The sequence below is a fragment of the Cynoglossus semilaevis genome, chromosome 19 (genome assembly GCF_000523025.1).
Source record: "Cynoglossus semilaevis isolate Cse_v1.0 chromosome 19, Cse_v1.0, whole genome shotgun sequence".
Taxonomy (NCBI): Eukaryota; Metazoa; Chordata; class Actinopteri; order Pleuronectiformes; family Cynoglossidae; genus Cynoglossus; species Cynoglossus semilaevis.
Genome location: NC_024325.1, coordinates 9,467,975 through 9,488,179, shown reverse-complemented (window position 1 = coordinate 9,488,179; position 20,205 = coordinate 9,467,975). Strand labels below are relative to the sequence as shown.

Here is a 20,205-nt window from a genome sequence, read left to right as displayed (position 1 = left end):
CATCAAGTGTGTAAGCCGGAGCCACCGAGAACGCACCTGTGTCAACGTATGTGTGTGTGTGTGTGTACGTGTGTGTGTGTACGTGGGCGAGTGCATGTGATAAAGGGCACTCCCTCTGGCAGGTGTGTGGTGAGGGCAGTTTCCAGCAGCAGCCCTTGGCTCCTCTACAAGGTTAACCATCACAGCAGTCATCATCACTCACACCCACCACCAGGAGGCCACTACAGTTCCTGTTCCATCCATATGTCACTGTGAAGAGCCATGTGAACCTCACAGTTGGCCTTTTTACCCAAGAATTTCTTTTAAAATTTTTAAAACAACTGTTTGTCAAAGTCCTAATAAAAATTTCTGAAATACACCCCAGAAGACAAAGACCAGAGAAAACCCTTCACATCGTCTTAAGTCTCCATTTATGAACCCACAGTCTCCCCCCCCCCTCGCCCCCCCGACCTTTAGTGACCATTATAATTAAAGTTAGGCAGGAACAAAAAAGAGTCTGGTTTCAAACAAAGGAACAAAAATTACACGAAGGGCTCATGACCACCCCAAAGTTCCGTCAACTGTAAGACTCTGCACTAACCACTGAGCACGCAGACGTACGCACAAAGACGAGGTCACGTATATACAGTGCACATCCCTTGAGTGTTACTCACCCAAAGGTGGTCCATCTGCTGCACTCTGCGGTTCCTGCGGAAGGTGACGATCACAAAGAGTCTCTGTATGACAAAGACGCACAGCGAAGGATTGAGTCAGTTACTGAACCATGAGGTCAAAGCAGTGTATGCCTCATGGTTTGATCAGTTACACACACACACACACACAAATACACACACACACACAAGTCAATCAAAACGAAAATACATCATTTGCCTCCCTGCTATAGTAAGTTAGTAAGCAGCCACAGAGCCCACAGGCCATGAAGGGCAAGACATGAAAGCCCCAACATCTATGGACCAACACCAACACGTTACCACAGGTCAGCACATCCCAATGTGTGTGTGTGTGTGTGTGTGTGTAATGGATGGATGGAAGAATCAAAGATGTGTCACTGCTTCCACAGGGGGTCCTGGTGCTGGCCTCCTGTCTGGTCTGATTCCTGCTTAGTCACGAGGCCAGCAGGGGCAGACAGGGAGCCGCTCCTGCTCCTGCTCCTGCTCCTGCTCCTGCTCCTGCTCCTGCTGGCCTCGGGGAGCATGTGCCCACTAACTGACTGGAATTCTTTTTTTTTTAAAGGACCATTTCCACACCCTCCACGTTGTTGCAGGTTAGTGAATTCTCACAAACAAACATGCATTTTTTTTTTGTCCGAGCACAGACGTGGTTTGATCTGGTAACATCGCCGTCAGCGCCTTCGGCAGGTTCATCATTACAAAGTCGTGTTGTGCATAAAAGGATTGTTCAAACCCACAGGACTTTATTTTAAATTCAAGTCCAGATCCCAAGTTTTCCAAAGACACTAAATATATGCTACTGAATTATAGGGAAAAGTGTATTGAATGATACACAAGACATCTAGAATTTTCCATTTCATGTGATGATGGAGCCATAAAAACGTCATCTCAGATATGAATATTTTACCCAATGGCTTCAACCAGGCACTGGATGCACTGATATAATATAATTATAGATTGAACAGAGTTGACATTTTTAGCCTAAGGTTAGGGTTCGTGTCTCCAGACTACTGTGGACACTGAGCTCCAGCCATATTGATATGGCTTTGGCTTCAATGATGATTTGCAATATGTTTCACGTTTCAGATAATCACAAAACTTTGGCAATTACTCAAAAAAAACAACACTTTTTTTACAATTTGCAAAGACACCTAAATAATCAAATGGCACTATCCTGCAGCTCTGTAAGTCAAATATTTGTCAATCTTTGCCACAAAATAGACTTGAGCTGCTCAACAGTCACCATCGTGTGATTTTCCACTTTGTGACGCAGCAGTTGTCACACAAAACGACTCTGGACCGCAGGCAGGTCAATCCACACAGATACTCTATGTTGGATGTCTGAGATTCCACGTTTATTTGTTATGCAGACTGAGGTCTGGCACAGACCTGATAAAAAGGAAACAGAGTTACCAGGAAATGGTTTTATCTTAAAGGAAGCACATGTTTTTATTTTAGCCTCTGTGTCGTTGGTATGGTGTCATTCAGGCAGATCTGTGACTGATGCCGATGCCTTCACTCCACTCTTTGTTAAAGTGGCACCAGCGGCGCAGGGTTTGAAAAACAACCAGTCTTTTACCAAACAATTATGATTAATCATTCAACCTCAGTTTGACCACAACATTAGCTCACTGTCTACCAGGTGGTTGTGATTGTGAATCTGCACAGTTCATAATATTCAGCTTCCTCTTTGCCTCAGTGACACAGTCCGATGGAGGTTTTCTTTGCTTCCTCTTTGCCTCAGTGACACAGTCTGATGAACAGCAGTAGCCTGCGTCCACAGAGCTGTAAAGACTTGGACGTCCAAACCCTTCCAGCAGCATTCTCCTCACTCTGACAATCTTCTCACATCACTATCCCACTGTGGACATTCATTTTTCCTTGCTGGAAAACATCGCTTTTCACAACTGATAGAACGTTCTCTCACTCAGTACAACACAAAGTGATGAGTCACTTTGATACATTAATCCTTGACAGCCCACCGAAGCCAATCACATTTAAACTGCTGATGGAGGAACATTCCAGAATGTCATCTTTGTGAACTTTTAGGTGACTTTGACTTCATCCTAACCTTCATCCCTTCCTGTCCTTAGTGTGCTGCAGATGTCAACTTTCATCATCTGTCCATCTTTGATTTGTATTAAATATTTAAGCTTAGCAGAAAAAAAATCAAAGTATAATTCACTGTATTTCAGTACCTGAAAAAGAATCAATTTTAATTCTAAAAAAAATGAAGAGAATGTTTTAGATCAACCTTATTGTAATGTATTTTTACATGATGCCATGTGGTGTTATTGTCTTTTCTGCTAATGAACCCTGAAGTGACAGTCAAGATGTCCGACACAGCCATGATGACTAAAGCATTTTACCAGAAGCGAACGATGATGACAGGAGTTTGCTATTTTCAATCTATTGTGATTGTGAGCGGCTCTCATTCTTGTAACTAACACTGTGTCTCAAAAACAACCAAAACCAACCATAACAAGGAAGAACTCTGACCTTCACACAGCTAAAGACTTGAGAGATTAAATTCTTTAATTCCAGTGTGGCGCTGTGGATCCATGAGCAGCCGTTTGCTCATCATCCAACAAAGACGAGCAGTGTGACAAACCGGCTAATGTTCATCACTCAGCCTTACAAGTTCACCAAAGTTCATTTAAGACAAAGGCAGAAGGCATAGAGAGACATGTTTTCTTAAAGAACAGGGGGAAAATACGTCCGGAGAACCAATACAAACACAGACGTATGATGTGCACTGACACACGGTCCCTTGAAAAAGCCTGTGAAAAACATCAGCCTCCCTCAGTGAGCTCTAATAACACACTTGTTGTTTTCTGCTCATACGTGACTACCATCCCACTGAATCATTTGCATTCAAAGTGATACGTGAAGCTGAAGAAAATGAAACCGCCTCAGGAGGGAGCGGGGGCCCCTGACATGTCGGAGAGACGAGTGAAGACTTTGTGTGGCACAGGGAGGAACGCGCCCCTGTCAGAGGGGGCCCCAGGGACCCCATGGGTATAATCTGGTCCTGTGTGTGTGACTCTATCTGCAACCCCCACTTCCCTCATGTCCATCTCTCCACTCTTTCTCCACCACCTCCCACAGATAGTGTTTATCTGCCTCAGCTAGCCTCTCCAGGTCCACCACCAGCCCCTCCACCTTTTCCTAGCCTTTCCGTACGGTAAGGAGTGAAGTGGGGTGGAAAAATGCCTGGCGTTTAACCCTTCATCTCTGAGCAAACTGCAGCGTTTTGCTTAGAAAACAGAAAGTTAAGCCCCTGACGGTCATCATAGACATTCTTGGTAGCAAATTGAGGATTTTCCCCGGATTAGAAGAAACATATATGAGGCCAAGTATCTCAACAGCAGCTTCCTACTCCAGGGTTAGGATGGACCCCTTGTTTTCCCATAAATCCTCAGTGTGCTGTCGCCTGACCGCTCTACTGTACAACGTGCTGAGGCTGCTGCAGCTGCAGTCACAAAATGGTTGACTCCTGTTGCCCTGCCTGCACAAAATGGCTTCCTCACTACAAGCCCAATGTAGCAGAGAAGTGCCGTGCGTGACAGTTAATCCCTGTCAGTCACACGAGCCAAACAGGAGTCCAAACAAACAACATTAAAAAACAAAAAAAGAACTCTTTCACACAAACACTTTGTTCTCCTGTAGCAGCAGAATTATGTGAGTTCTCTACAGCAAATGTTTCATCACACACCGCTGCAACACACGTAGGCATCAAACAGTGATTTTCATCAATTCCCAAACGGTTTACAATTAAAAACTATTAGAAACCATGGGAACACTCACCTGAACTGTTCTCTGGTAAATCCTCATCCAATGACAGCAGAAACAACAAGGTCCAAACTGAAGGCAGCAAACGTTGACATTATTCCTGACATTTCTGCAGGACTCTGGATACTGTTGGGAACATAAAGGATAAGGAATACTGAAATATGTAACATATATGTAACAAAAATCTTTTTTTTATATATATATTTTTGAACTCCAGCACTGCTTCACATGTACAAAGTACAAATATTATAGTGTAAAATGGATGTTTTTTCATTTGAAAAATATGAAAACTGATCTCCACTGTACATATCTAAACATTTGAATATCTGGTATAACATGTATTTTATTTTAGATTAGTTTGGACAAATGATGACACTGTACTCACAGAAGCACCGGCTGAATCACAGAGAACCAGTCAGCGATGAATAAAACACCCTGGAAAACAGAGACAAACATGAGGAGATTAGATTTTTAGGTAACGTTTTTTGGCTCGTGTGGCTCAAAAATAATTTTATTTTGCACAGAGAATGGATGTTTTTTCACAAATATTAAACTAAATTTCTTATGTTTTTTCACAAATATTAAACTAAATATGAAATTATTTCTATTGTTCATGTTTTATGAATTCTCTTTTTTTATATTGATTTATTTGTTTCTCAATTATTTCTTTCTTCCTTATATTTTTCTTTCCTTCTTTGTTCTCTCTGTTATAATAAGTTATATCTTGGAGAATATTTGATGATGGTCCTGGAATTAAAACAATGTTCTGTTTTTTTAATAAATATTTACTTACATTTTTTATTGATCCATAATTTTTTATTCTAAAACATTAAATGAAGCTCAAATGAAATATTCAGTTTTTCCCAAACATTTTAAAACAGGGAGTTCATTATCAGTGTGTCGACAGTTAAAATTATGTTTAATAAGTGATTCATATATAATGTAAAAACCTATGGAAATCTTTTGCATCTATTAACAATAATTCACTGAAAAATATGGTTTTGAAAGAAAAGAAACTGAAAGAAAATCTGTTTTTGTGATTTTCTCCTGCCAGCTGAGTTTTGCCGACTGTCTGAACACTTGAGCAGATTTCTGGCTGAGAACTGACACTGAGTAATTTAATTTGATTTCTAAAAACACACTGGTGTTCAGATGAAACGAAAAATTAGGTTGTTACCTGAATTTTTTTTTCTTTTTGCACATGTACAGTACAATCTTTAATGTTTACCTCAGGAGCAGCAGCTGCAGGGAGGACTGTTCTGACTCTTGTTTTTAGCCTCATGTTTCAAACATTTAAAAAACAGTTTTTTAATATACAAACTAATTATTCTCACTGACAGAAACTTCACAGGCAGCAGCATAAACTGTGTAGGATTCATATTTATCAATATTCTAATCCATTTAGAAGGAGATTTTTAATTAGTTCATATTTAGTTTTGTGAATCTTTGTGTTTAGCCCCATGATTTTAGATGATCCACAGAACTAAATATTTAAAGCTTATTTTTTTAATGTTTGTCCTTATTTGTAATTATTCCACACTTGTAAAACCTATTTAAAAGGCAGGCCTGATGATAAACTGTTGCTGTAAATTGTCTGAACATTTATATTTAAGATTAAAAAACAGGTTTTTAGCTAACCTTAATAACTTTTTATTAATATATTTTTGTCTGTCAAAAATATCAGAGACAGTAAAAGTACACGGCATAAAACACAGTACAGTAAAATAGAGTTTTTACCTGCTACATCTTGTAATGAAGTTTAACTATAAAAACCTGTCTCAATCTGCACCATTTTTTAAAAAACTAAATGTTAATGGCTACGTTCAGGAACTCCATTTTCTCTTCAGTTATTAATTTCTTTGGGAATGTGAGAATGAGACAAAAGACTTTGTTCATTCCTGTGACTCACAGATTCTTACTGCTTTATGCAGGTCTTGCTCTACCCTTCCTGACAGCTACACAAAAGCCTCTTTTGGAAGCAATGACACAGATTTTTCCTCATAAAACTCTCTTCTTTTTTTTTTTGCAGAAAAAGGGGGATTTAGTTCAGCTTCTTCTGGGAATATACTGAGAATACAGAGGGAAAAAAATATGATAAAGGACCATTCTGATTCCCGGACAGACATTTATTAAGGTAAATGATCATTATTATACTATATTTTTTTGCAGGACAATTTTGTATTTGTTGACCAGTAAAATTCTTTAAGCTGCTGTTGAGTTATTTTAATTAAAATACACAGCAACAGATCTTTTAGTAGCAGAAAAAAAAGCAGATCAAATTTGGGGTTGTGTGAAATAAATATCTACAAAACAGTAATACATTTGCAAAGGCCTAAGATATTTGATGTATAATTATTTTAATTTCATAATGAATAATATTTGTGAAAGGCATTTGATTTTAAAAGTGTTTAAATGTTTAAATGTTGCATAATAAGAGCACAAATTTTATTTTTTTACAAAGTTACAAAGACTGCTCAGTTCTTGCAGTATAAATTTACTATTTAATTGATATAATTATATTTTTATGTTGGCTGCTGTAAGTAAAATATTTTAAAATCATTCATTTTTGAAGATATATAAATGGTTTTTCGTTATGTCAATTTTTTCAAATTATATTTCTTGCACATTTGTAGCCACAATATTTAAAATTAAGTGAAATTTTTTTTTATTACTGCAGACAACTAAATTATTTGTGTTTATTTTATGTATTAAACTGCTTGCTAATACTGACTATGCTTTATCTTTATAATATTAATTCGAAGACTTCTATTAACTGTTCTATAATTTGATTTTATTATAGTTTTATACTTTCATCATTGATTTTCATCTGAAATAAATTTCTAAATATTATTCAGGTGCAGTTTTGAATTAAACTGCTCAGGATTTGTGCATCTGTGGGTATTTTTATTTAACTGAATTTTCCGGTGGAATGACATTGTTGTTTCATTTTAGTAACAAAAAATACGAGTCTGGGGGAAATATTTAAAAAATATTTTCATCTGAAAAGACAGGAAGATAATATTTTTCTAGTTTGAAGGAAGGCCTCGACTTCTACCACATCATATTGCTCCAAACAGATGAAAGAAGAAGGAGGGGCTGGCAGAACATGACCATACCTAATATGGTCAACAACGCCAGTACAGTTCTGATGACATTCTTTATGGGGTGCAACCCAGTGGACAGGAAATTTGAGAGACATGGGAGGTCGCCTAATAAGGTGATGGTGGGGGGAGCAAAGAGACACAGATTCTGATTGGTTCACAATTTGAATTTCTACCTTCCCTAACATCCAATCAAGACTTCTGCAGCTGGGACAAGCCTGTAGACACCCCCGGTGTGTGTGTGTGTGTAAATCACACACACAAACACACAGAGACAGACACACAGAGACAGTGTTGCTCAGCTGGAGGGAAGAATGTGTATTGCTGAACTGTTGAGACTGTGTCTGGAGCAGGGACACCTGATGACTGAGCTGCAGCACGGACCAATCGGTGGCCTGAGCATTAGCCGTGTTGCTGTCCCACTCATTTGGTTGCATCACCGCATACACACTGTTAACATCAGTTGACAGTGGACTGGCTTTAGGTTCTGTTTGAGAACAAATATGAAAATAACAGCTAGGTGTGAACAAAGGGGTCGCTGAGGACATGAGGTGAGGGTGTGTGCGCACGCATTCGTGCACATGTGAGAGAGAGGGAGAGAGAGAGAGAGAGAGATTTACTACAGCTGAGCCTTTTTTTTTTCAAGGCTGCATATCTGAACAGGGGTAGAAGCATCTATCTGAGATGGCTGGGGTTCAGACATCCTGACTCTGCAGTTGGCGGCTTGTGGAAAATCACCATCTTTACCAGGCAGCTTGCCAAGAACTGCCTGCAGCTTTCCCAACCCCCAACCCTCCTCCTCTCAGTCACTGGTGGCCTGCAGGGCTGGGCCAGGCAGCTATTACATTTGATAAGATCTAGTCAGGGGTGCAGCGTCAACAAAGTCGCGGAGGTTTTGGTTCCAGGTTTGGCTGCCTGGTGCAGATGCTTTACTCAGCAGTCTACAGCCAATCAATGGAGTTGGTATCAGTAGGGAACTATAGCCCAGTTTGTAATGATATGATATGATATGATGAGATGATATACAATCAAATTCATCCTTATAACTAAGACTTAATTAATGACCAATGACATCATTTTATCTATGAGCTACAGGTGTCCATGACCAAGTCTGGCACATACTATAACACAGACTGTTCATGTAGAACAACTAATTATAAGTCGTTTTTGTGACCTTTAACGCCTACTGATACTTCACTTACATCCTTTAAGGTGGAATAGTTGTCAATATTCTCTCCTCTTAATGGCGGTCAAGAGTCCAATGGCAACAACCATCAGGGACAACAAAGGGTGAGTATGCAAACATGTATCATTAAACCAATTTAAGTGGCCAATGTGTCATCAATGCAGTTCATATCAACAACAGATGTACGTAGCTGAAAGTACTCTGATGTAAAATAACTAAGATTCCATGATATTTCAGTGTATCTGGGTGCATTACAACACGCTAGGTCTTCCTTAAGCGTCTATCAACTATGTCCAAGAAAAAGAGCATTTTAGCCATTTCTGCTACTGTGTGTCGGACGTTTGTTGTGAGAATTGTCATCATGGTTTCAATCTTTGCAGTTGAAGTTCTCAGGTCTTTACTTGATTTCAAATATTGTAATTAACCATTCTAAATTTTACAGTTTGACCCATACATACATTTTTTTTATTACAATGTCTGTAATTTTTTTAAATGTTTCTTTTGTGGTTTTTCATCTGAATTACATTACTGCTCGATGTTATACGACATCTGTTTATAGAGGATTTTCATTGTGAAAAAGTTGGCAAAGGAAAAGTGTTCTTCGAGTGACTCTGGTAAAGCTGGTGGGCTGCACGGCATAAAAACAGACAAAAAGCAGGCGGTTACGAGGAACCCCTGCTCCATGTGGAAAAAAAGTGTCCGACAAGGAAAAATCTATGCATAGCCTACACACAAGTTAACACCCACACACGCTTTTTTTCTTCTCTGCCTTTCTCTGTTTTCTTTTTTTCTCAATGAAAGTCTTTCACACTGAAGACACGCACATCCCCGGAGCGGCCGTCAGCCACTAACATGAAGACAGTTAAAGTTCATCTCATTAACTACTGACAAGCCCGCGCCTGTACCCGCGCTCTGTGTCAAAGAGGTGGAGTGATGAAGGATTCCTGTTGCATTCAAAGCTACAGTCCAGTCCTCTTTTCAAAGAAAAAAAAGGAACTTCACATTCATATTATCTGACGTGCACGCACGCACACACAAAATGCAAAAAAATGCACCCCTGAGTCCACGTTGACAAATTCTTTAACAAGCTGTGGTTAAAGGGAAGCTGGTTTTACTCTGACTCACCCCCTCCTTTCAAACAGTTTACTGGAAATAAAGAGGGAGGAGGAGGGAGGGGGCACTTTCAGAGAAGTCACATGACTGGGCCGGGCAAACCACAGCACAGAGAGCCTTTGAGCGCAGTAGGCCAGGGGGGAAGGCAGGCATACGCCCAGCGCAGATGGCCCTGATTTTAGTTACAGGAGATACGATCCTGGGAGTTGGCAATCAAGAATTCACAGACTGTTAACCCTTTCTGTTACAAGACAGGGTTACAAGCAGTGGTGGACTTGATCCATACAGGATGTTTGAGGACAGTAAAAATTCCTCCCCTGCACATCCTGTAATGTAGCACTGGGCTAAAGATTTAAGAGAGGGAACAAAAAGCTGAAGATCATGACATCAGCGTCTGAAGCCGTTAGAAAAGGCATGACTTCATTATTCTTAAATAGCTGTGTTGAATGAACGAGAAAAAAACAAAAAACTCTGAGCTCTCTGGTGATGTGCATCATGTGCACTTGTGGCAGGAAGTTGGCACATGGTCCCACAGACTGGGAGAATTCCACTGGGTTTAAGTCAAACTGCTGGCACATACAAACCCCTGTGACTTGAATCCCAGGACGTAGTCAGCATCTTAATCCTACTCTGTTGCTACAGGGTGGAGAGGTGTGTATTTGTGTGTTTTGATTACAAAGTGTAACCGCTTCCTGTCTAAGCTCAATGATCCGACTCAGCACAGTAGCACAGTCTTTAATCCAAACCCAATAGAGACGCACTCCACCCTTTTACCTACTAAAATGATTTTTTCCCCTTTCAATCGAAAACTCAGGAATCCAAAGCAGACGAAAGCCCTCACATCTCCACAAAAACATGGACCTGAAGAAAGATGGAGCCCTGAGAAAATCAGAGAAATGCTGAAGTTCTGCGCAAGCGGAAAAAAAATCTTGTATCGCAGGTGCAGGAAACCTGCTTTACTGTAGATGCGATGCCCTCACATAACGTACACATGGCTGCCAGACATGGTCAGAGAAAGGCTGTCAGAGCGTGAACGAGACTGTGGAAGACAAAACAGTGCGTGAGAATGAGCGTGAGAATGAGAATAGGAAGAGGGGACAGAAAAAGCAATGTCAGAGAGAAGGAGAGAGAGCGAGACAGAGAGAGAGAGAGAGAATAAGGCAGAACACTGAGACAGCAGCACTACTGCTCTACTGCTTATCTGCCCTCACATGGACGTAGGACTAATCGGCGATGCTCCTCCTGTAAAGCACTGAATTTAGTAAAAAAAAAAAAAAAACAACCACGCATTAACTCTTCATTGCTAAGATTTAACAAAAATCAAATCATGTAAATAAGCGCAAAAAGATTTGGCTGTTTATTATTTATTTTTCCTAACGTTATATTTATAACAAATAACATGTCTCACTTTTTCTGCAAGTACTTTCGCTGGACCACACACGAGGTGTAGTGAAGGGTTATTCCACTAGAGGGTGCACACCACAAACCACACATAAATTCAATAACGGCAGAAGAAGTCGGCTAATTCAAATGTTTCAAATTTATACTGGAAATACCTTTTAAATGTAAACAGTGGGGCATGGGAACTGGTTTATGGTGGAGCGACACCAGGCTGGACATTTGAACACCTGATCCAGACAATAACACACCTGAATATTAGTAGATTAGATTTTAACACACATAAAATCAGTTACTTTATCATATTCTGTAAATCATTTTGGTCAGTTTTGACGTAAATTTTGTAAAAAGGTTTTTTTTATTACCACTGATTGTGATTTGCTGTATTGTTCTTAAAACTAACAAAGTTTCTTTATTATTTAATTTTAAACATTATACTTAAGACAATATAGCGTAAAACAAGTACTCATCAAAGTATTGCTGTGACTCTTTGGGCTCATAAATGTAGACCAACTTAGAGTTCTCAGGATTTAAATACATTCGATGTGTTTTTTATTTATATATATATATTTCATAATATAATTCTTATTTATTTTTTTGGCCAGTTATATGTAAGATTTTTTGATGGGATAAGCAGAGGTTTTTGAACTTTTTTCCCGCCTTGGATTAGCAGAATAATGAAGAAAATGTGCAACAGTACTGAATGATTCATGTCAAAACAAAGTTGGTCTGTTACTCATCTCGTATGCATGCTGAAAAATGAAATGCATACCGTGAACAAACAGAAAGATTCCTTTGAATCTCTGTAATCCCTTGATTTTCTGGGATTTCCAGAAAGTACATCTAAACTGTTAGGGAGCAGTGAGTCCGTTGTAATTCAAAACTGTTAATGGGTGTAGGGTTTTTTTCTCGACATACTTGACCTGTCTGACTGTTTGACCCACAATGTTGCACAGACAAGAGCATTCCTTTGTCACGACAGGCAGCTCTGATCAAATACTTCACAAAACCACACACGTACTTCCCTCTAATACACTCCCTTCATTCATAATCATAAGAGCTCCGAACAATAAATATTTACAATGGGCTGTAAGAGTTTAGTGAAAGACATTAGAAGAATATGTCATAGGAAAACTATTTAGCAGAATTTCAACAGTAACATTAGAAATGTTTCTAAATTATTTAGATAAAAATTTTAACGCATTTCAATAGGCAAAATAATCGTTCCTCGAGAACACAGTCGACATAAACACAAACGCCATTACTTGAGAGGCACGTCCAACTCACATCTATGACTAACAAACTGACTGACACGACTGTCGAAAAGATCGTGATTGACTGCGATATTGTTGAGGACAACAGCGTAACCAAAGTTTTGAAAGAAACTCTTAATGTGTTCAACCACCCACCTTCAAACCGCACATTAACAATTCTTAATGTGTTCAACCACCCACCTTCAAACTGCACATTAACAATTCAGTATTCACCAGTAAAAACAGGCAAAAAAATAAATAAATCACAAAATCTCACTGCTGTCATTTGTCTCTTTGTTCCATTTTTTGGGTCAAATTTAGGAATGTTAATTTACCGTAATAAATCATGATTAATCATGATTTACCCACAGCTACTCCCTTGTTAATCTAAATAACATTTTGTAGTTGTAGTTGACAGCCCTAATGTCACAATTCAACCTCTTTGTAGTTGTAGTTGACAGCCCTAATGTGGTTAAATCACAATTCAACCTCCGTTTCTACTGACTTCCAGGTTTTGACGTTGAATTTCTCTTTACAGGAACAAAAGGCATTTATTTTTATTTCTTCGGGGCAGTGAAAAGAGAAGCACACATTTGTACAGCTAGTCATATGTCAGTAATCACATGTACCAAGTCAGGACAGGACCGAACATTGAATTCTAGGGGGTGAGGATCTACAGTATGTACTCTGGCAGAGTACTGAGGATATATGTAGTACTATCAGTATGCTAGGTGAATGTTAGTGAACATAAAAATAATGGTGATAACTGTTAGGATGGATCAGACCAAAGATACGCCTGATGCCATTTTAAGATATTTCCTCGTTAATCTGATCTTGTAATTTTCATAACATTCTGTTTAAGCAAACCTTTAGAAAAGACTATACAGGTTTAGACATATTTTATATTAATAAAAAAGATTTTCTCACGTTAAAATAGTATTGTAAATGGATGTAGATTTTTTAATATCCTAGTAAAGTTTTCTGTTATCATTTTCAGCAGAAGCTTCTCTGGGCGGCCTTGTAGGACCACCTTGTTTTACAAGCCAACTGCTCTGTTAAAAGTAAGATATCTTTAAATACCCAATTTAAAAAGGCATCAAACTAAAGCCCAAACGTTTGTCTCCAAGTAAACATGTTTAGAAATTAAAAAGTGAAAATTTTAAGCTGAAGTAAGAGCAGAATGTCAGTAAACTACTGTGGGTGGGTTTGGTCGACAACAGTGACGGAGGTGAATGCTGGTGAATAGTCACCTGTTCAGACCAGGTCTGGTCCAGGATCTTCATTCATCGCAGTTGTCATGTCATCATGGTCGAGCTGGAGAGTAGCAGAGTCTGTGACGTGGAGGAGTTGTCGCTCTACCTGCACACACACACACATGAACAAACACACACACATAAACAAAGTAATGAAATTTCTATTGTATTATGGTAGATATTAGTGTGCTTCTTATATAATTATGTATAAGTGTTTATATATCACTTTGTTATTATTATTATTAGATGGATTATAATTCATCACAATCCCAGCAGTTTATAGCATTTTAATTCTTTGATCAGTTCACCTCACAAGGAAACGTTTGTTAATGAACGTCCTACAGATTATTAATGAGGAGGTGAAACCTTCCGTCGACGACCACGACAGCTAATTACTCTGGTTTAATCTACTGTACATTTTTAGCATGTAAAGTAGCATTTTGGCGCCTAAAGTAACCAGATGACGATATCAAACAGATTCAAACAGTGAGTCTGAACCTGAAAAAGCACTGGAGTCTTTGTGGTTTTTTTAGGGGGGGGGGCAGGTCTGACGGAAGTGATTTAAGGCAAATAAATCTTGAGCACATGGTCAGTTCACCAGGTTCACGCTGCCAAAATATGAGGTTGAAGGGAAGGCGGGGGAGAGAGGGTGAGGGTTAGACTTAATTAACGAATGAAAACAGTTGTCAAGAAACGCAGTGTTCTGGAGTTGCTCACAGCTCATTACTTTAATGTTTCCACGGGGGTTGAGGAGGAGGAGAGGGTGTACACACACAGGGGGGTAATAGGGATGGCATGGATAAAGTTTGTGTAACTTACACTCAAACGACATATGGTTAATTTAAAGCCGAACACATCGCTAACACCCCGCGGTGTGTGGACAACAGTCACAAAGAGCTGGAGCTGCAGCTTTAGTCTCCTACCCTCAGAAGAACATCAGTGACTAATCGCAGCCACATTACTTGCATGTAGTTGAATGGTTGAGCCAGGAGATGATTAGTGGGTAGTTAGCAACCATGGCAGCAACAACAACCCCAAACAATCATTCTCAGGAGGCGGTGCTAATTCAAAACCTGGCAGACTGCATCTTTAATCTGGACACCCTCTCCTCTTGTTAACGCTGCAGTCTTTGATGAAATCTGCCAGTTTTTTTTTTCTTGCTCATAATGGAGACGTGCCCTAATCTCCCTGGCAGCTGCTCCATTCAAAGCCTCTGTTTGTGAGGTTGCATTTGCGTGTGTGTGTGTGTGTGTGTGTGGGAGGGGGGCAGTGAAAGACATCCACCTGCACAGTGGTGTTTGAAGTGGAGCAATTGAGGAGGCGGCCGCAGTGGACAGAGAAAGATTTCAAGAGGTAACACAGAGAAGAGAAAAGACGGTGGAGAAATAGTGGTGATGGTGATAGCTGGGAGGGGAACGTCATGTCTCATCACCAGGAGCAGGCTGGCAGGAGGAGGAAGGAAGGAGGGAGGAGGAGGAGGGGGGAGGACTGGGAGGAGTGCTTTGAAATCGCGGGCTCAACAGGTGTCTCCAACTGTAGAGCTGACGAGCCCCAGCCGACACCATGCCGGGCTGGAGTTACAAGGATGTGGTGGTGGTGACTGTGTGGTGTTGAGTCCACAGGGATTAGGTGGCACACCCACACCCACAAACAGAGAATTCTATATCCCACACCAGAGCGTGGTGCTGCTGCTGCTGTGGCTGCTGCCTGGCCCAGGGAAATGCGACTCCGGTAATTTCAGAACACAAGGTTTTTCTCACATGCAGAATTGCTGTGTGACACACACACACACACACACACACCAGATGGGAATACAGTTGAGGACATGGTTGTAAGGGAATATAAACCATATAGAGTTGAAAACTTTTGCTTTCAGAGCAGATTTCAGAAAGCTTCCATTACTGCAGTCTACACAGAAACATCATTTAAATTAAATATACTTTTTTAAAAAATGAATACTATTGGAACTGATTACATCTGACATTTTCTTCTTCTTTGATGAAGTTAATTAACAAAATGAAGTTAATTTGGGGTTTTAAGTGTTTTGTGAGAACAGAAACAGACAATCAACATCAATGTGAGGTTTGATGTTATAAGTAGAATAGTAGAAAAGTAGAAAGATAACATACACAGAAATGAGAACAGCCTAGATGACCCTCTGGTATGTAGTCCAAAAAAATGGCAAGGAAACTATGAACAAGTCTTGACCTTAGTATTTTACATTGTGGGAAATAAATCTATTTATTATATATAGATATTATTTTACAGTATTATCTTTTACTCCTGTAAAAGCATGTAAAAATACTCAAATTTACAACCATGGAATCAGGCAGGGTGTGTTTCGATGACAGCCTCAACCACATGTTTGCTGAGGTAACTGACCTGGATATGTCAAAGTAACACGAATGAGAAATAACAGGTCAGATATAAATAAATAAACTAATTCATGTGTGTTAGTATTTATGTTTCTTGTATTTTTTCCCAGTTCTGCTGTAACCGTATTGAGTGTGTAACAGCTGTATATTTGTTCAGATGTAATTCAATGATCAGTGTTTCCATAACCTTACTGAATATTCTTACACATGAGTAATCCTCATCAGTATGATACCACCTTAACAACGCTGCTGTCGGGGCTTGTTAAATAATGAATCAGATATGAGGAATTTTGTTGCACCAGAAGTTTACCACACTTCATCTTCAGTCAAGTCCGACCACTCGTCTTCCCTGTGTCTTGATGTCCCTCATCACTCCCTGTCACTGCAGTTTGTTCCTGCACTCGTGTTACAGTATGCAAACATTGTGTTCGTATTCATCATCAACAGTGTGGACACCTGTAGAAACTTTAGAACATTTTTTTTTACTAATAAAATTTGAATGGTTCATGCAGTGGTTATGAAACATTTTTGGTCATTCCCCACAAGTGGGGATTTTCAAGGGCCAACTTCCCCTGACGGCCCAACAAAAAATTAGTCAAATTACATTTCAAATGTATGGAACTAACACCAATAACATCAAATAAAACAAAGTTCAATAAGAGGAAATAAAAGCAAACCATCATCACTTCAAACTCATGTTTGTAACGCCCCATCTGTCTCTTTTGCCCACCAGTGGGGCTTGCCCCACATTTTGAGAAGCATTGGATTGGTGTATGTGGATCCTAAAATATTTTTCTGCTGATTTTTCTGATTTAGTTATTGGCCAGGATTTTAATAAACAACACATAAATACAGTTATTTAAATGTGATTTAACAGGATGTAAACTGTAATTTTAAATCTCTGATCCTAAATAAATCAAACTGTTTAACTTTAAGGTACAAAGCTAACCAACTCAGCAGCACATCATCTGGTGATTCATCTGATGTATTTGAATGTAACACTGCAACATTTTTATACCTGCGTTTGTCTGTGTGTTGTTGCAGAGCTCTCAGTAGTGACGCAGAAGCTGAGAACTTGTATTTCCCCCAACACCTCAGCAGGTTCCACACTATGAAGAACAGGGAAACAGATAAAGAGCTCAGACAATGTGTCAGGCACCGAGTTCTCTTTTCTCACTGTTCTGACTTCTCACGGTAGAAGGAAAAGGCAATTGACATAAAAAAAAAAAAAAAAAAAACGGACGTTAAAGGAATGACACATGCTTACAAAAATGTCCAACGTGGAGGTTGACCTGTAGATGACTGAGCTTGTTTTGTTGTTGCTGTGTTGTTCTGTGTCCTGCAACGACAGCAGAAACAATTGTTAGTGGTTTTAGAGGAACTGTATAAAAGTAGCAGGTTATTAATTAAACAACATAAACTGAAGCTGAAGAACTGTTTTTTTACTCAATTTTTTAAAGAAAAGTGAGTTTATATATACACACACCATTTGCTCAGGTATGAAGGTGAATAGCTACAAACCTGGTAAAAAAAAACAACTACTAATTTCTTCCTTGGAACACATGATTGGCTGCAAGTGTAAAACCACTAACACTGTCTAGGGGAAATTCATGGTTAAAAGCCGGGGGTTTCCCAGACAATTGACTTTTCTTAGAACATAACTTCTGGTTTTAGCTGTTCATGCAAATCTCTAGGATCTCCAGCAGTTAACATGAGGCTCAACGACTATGGTGCTAAATATAACAGCAGGGCTAACAGTGAACCTGTGGCAACAATTTATTAAAGGGTGTGAAGAGTAGTTGGCAAAAAGTTGGAGGCTAAGTGTGCTAAACATTTAAAAGTAGGACTGTCGCACCGTTAAGATTTTGAATTGTACCAATCACAGGGTAGCTACGGATTAATTACAATTCATCATTAATTGTGGATTAATTGTACAATGCATTAATATTTTAATCTGACTAACCATAACAGGTTAAGCAACAAGCTAATTTTGGCAGCGTTAAAAACTAAAAATACTGTATATATTAGCACATAACTTGACATAATAACCCATTCACCTGAGTGGAAGCTGTGGTAAAATAAAAAGTATATATTTTCAATGTTTAGTAACCACATTTTTAAAGACTTTTCCAAATTAACTGGATTTCTGGCTGAATTTTCCAGACTTTTCTGTCTTCTTGACAGAGTAGTGAGAGTTCCAAACGGCAGCATGAATAGTTCAAAACACAAGGTTGTGGTGAAGTGTGACCAAAGAACAGTGAAATATCTTTGTTTATTAGCCTAATGCTTCGACTGTCTGTGATAGCAACATCAAGTGGGTCACAGTCACTCACACACACAGAGGGACATCATTCCAGGAAGACTGTCCACACAGACTCGCGTCCTTGTGCATGTTATTTCTTTTTCTTCTGATGACTCCACTGCGTCATTGTGAGCTGCTACACTGAGCCACAGACGCAGAGAGTGTGTCTAGGAAAACATAAAAAAAACATGGAAAACATGAAAATGAAACGATCACAGCAGGACAATGTTGACATTGTTTAATTAAACACATGAGATATTTGATATTTTCAGGAAAATACATTTTAAAACTCTCATGAAACTGTTATTTTTGTTACACTTCCTGAATGTTCCCTTGATTAATAAGGATGTCTACTAGGAACAAGGAAGGAAAAAACTCCTTGGTCATTGGTCAGTCTGTTCTGACTCATCCTTACAGAAAATCACAACTTATCAAGAACAACAAGTTCAAGAGGAAAAGGTCACGTACGTTTGTGTTTCCTCGTAGAGTGAATGATAATCATTTCGTACAAATCCAGATGCATGTGAAATGAGTGTGTGTGTGTGTAGTTCTCTCAGTGACGCACGGGGGCAGTTTGCATTACACAATGTCACACCAGACCAATTGCACAGGCCTGGGGTGTGGCAGAACTTCCGGGTGTGCATTGGACGAGACAGGACAGGATGGGACGCGGGAGGGCAGGACGGTGGAGTGTGAGGCAACAGGAAGTGGCAACACCTTCTGAGTGAACTCCCTTCGGTTTACACACATCTATTTCCTCACACAGTACTAGGATACATACGCAATAGTTTACAACTGTGATGTTGAATAAGCACTCCTCCATCCGATACTCAACCGATAACAAATGATGCATCAGATATTAGAACATGGTGTTTTTTGAAATAAAGAACAATCATTTATGAACCAGACAGAAAAGTAATGAAACTCCCAGCACTGACCCAGTCGGACTGGATCCTCCTCATCCTCCCCACTGACTCCAGGGAGATTATTCTGCCCTGAAATCAACACTCTCACACACACTGAGAGTGTGTTAATCTGCCTTAGTAATATTAATCACTAAGATGGATTAATATTGTGTCCAAAAAATTCTCTTCCCACTGCTCACACTCTCCAGTCTGAGCCCAGGTAATGTGTGTTTGATAAACACACACAAACCGCCTGCCAACACTGAGCGTTGAAAAAATTCTCTTCCCACTGCTCACACTCTCCAGTCTGAGCCCAGGTAATGTGTGTTTGATAAACACACACAAACCGCCTGCCAACACTGAGCGTTGCGTGACTTGGAGTACCTGTGCACACACTCTCTCTCTCTCTCTCTCTCTCTCTCTTGCTCTCTGATGCTGTGTCATTGCATCTCCACTTACACAAAGGCCCAGTTCTCTGGTGTTGTGATGGTGACTCACCATTAATCAGCAACTCTGTCCACAACAGCCAGGTAACTGCCCCTGAGTCTCACTTTATTACCAGGCAAAAGATAAACAAAGATGAAAGGGCAAAAAAGAAAGGAGTAAAAAACCACCCACATCCCAGAGTAGCATAAGACGTAGTAAATAAATGATAGAGTACTAGAGTATCTGAGCAGGAACCAGACGAGGACAGAGGACAGCCTGGACAGTTCACCTGTCCGTCACTAGTCCACAAGTGGAGACAAACAATCATCCACAGTCAATTTTGAATGCCTGGTTAGCCTGGCCTGTGTGTTGTTTTGGATGCAGTACCTGGAGGAAACTCTGCACACAGGAGGAGAACATGCAGAAAGAC

The 20,205-nt window shown here is 39.6% G+C and overlaps 2 long non-coding RNA genes across 11 annotated transcripts in view; both read right to left on the bottom strand.

Moving 5' to 3' along the window:
• LOC107990082 (uncharacterized) overlaps window positions 1–20,205 on the bottom strand; it is a 55,716-nt gene that overhangs the window by 18,216 nt on the left and 17,295 nt on the right. For 9 of the 10 annotated variants that reach the window (XR_003052897.1, XR_003052898.1, XR_001761651.2 and 6 more), the window contains 6 exons: window positions 18,476–18,611; window positions 17,410–17,481; window positions 17,161–17,251; window positions 13,765–13,873; window positions 4,849–4,898; window positions 4,479–4,589 (listed from right to left, as the gene is read on the bottom strand). This is a non-coding gene — a long non-coding RNA (uncharacterized LOC107990082). Of the gene's footprint in view, window positions 1–442; window positions 717–4,478; window positions 4,590–4,848; window positions 4,899–13,764; window positions 13,874–17,160; window positions 17,252–17,409; window positions 17,482–18,475; window positions 18,612–20,205 lie in introns of those variants that run through there. The other variant, XR_003052902.1, reaches the window with a different exon arrangement.
• LOC112488620 (uncharacterized) lies at window positions 6,325–13,757 on the bottom strand. The gene is made up of 3 exons (XR_003052904.1): window positions 13,004–13,757; window positions 12,716–12,952; window positions 6,325–12,670 (listed from the first exon to the last, which is right to left on the bottom strand). It is a non-coding gene; the product is annotated as an uncharacterized LOC112488620 (long non-coding RNA).